Raw genomic sequence first — 331 nt, 5'->3', positions numbered from 1 at the left:
AAGCACCACCTCCGCCATAACCACCACCACCTCCGTCAAAAGCACCACCTCCGCCAAAACGACCACCACCACCTCCGCCAAAACCGTCATCGCGACCACCACCACTCTGCCAGATTGGAGTGACTGGGGTCGACGGAGCAGGAGTCGAGCCACCGGTCCCCTACATGTTTCAGAAAAGATTCTAACGGTAAATATGATATGATAGTGTTTCATGAACGAGAACTAGTTTGCTAGTAGTTAGGCAAATGTACTAACCGAACCATCACTGCCTAGTGCCACCCATTCATCGAACGTGGGCACGTGTGGGGGTTCTCCCGCAGGTGGTGGTGGG

This window comes from Triticum aestivum, chromosome 2A (assembly GCF_018294505.1).
Source record: "Triticum aestivum cultivar Chinese Spring chromosome 2A, IWGSC CS RefSeq v2.1, whole genome shotgun sequence".
Classification (NCBI taxonomy): domain Eukaryota; kingdom Viridiplantae; phylum Streptophyta; class Magnoliopsida; order Poales; family Poaceae; genus Triticum; species Triticum aestivum.
This window is presented reverse-complemented; position numbering follows the sequence as displayed.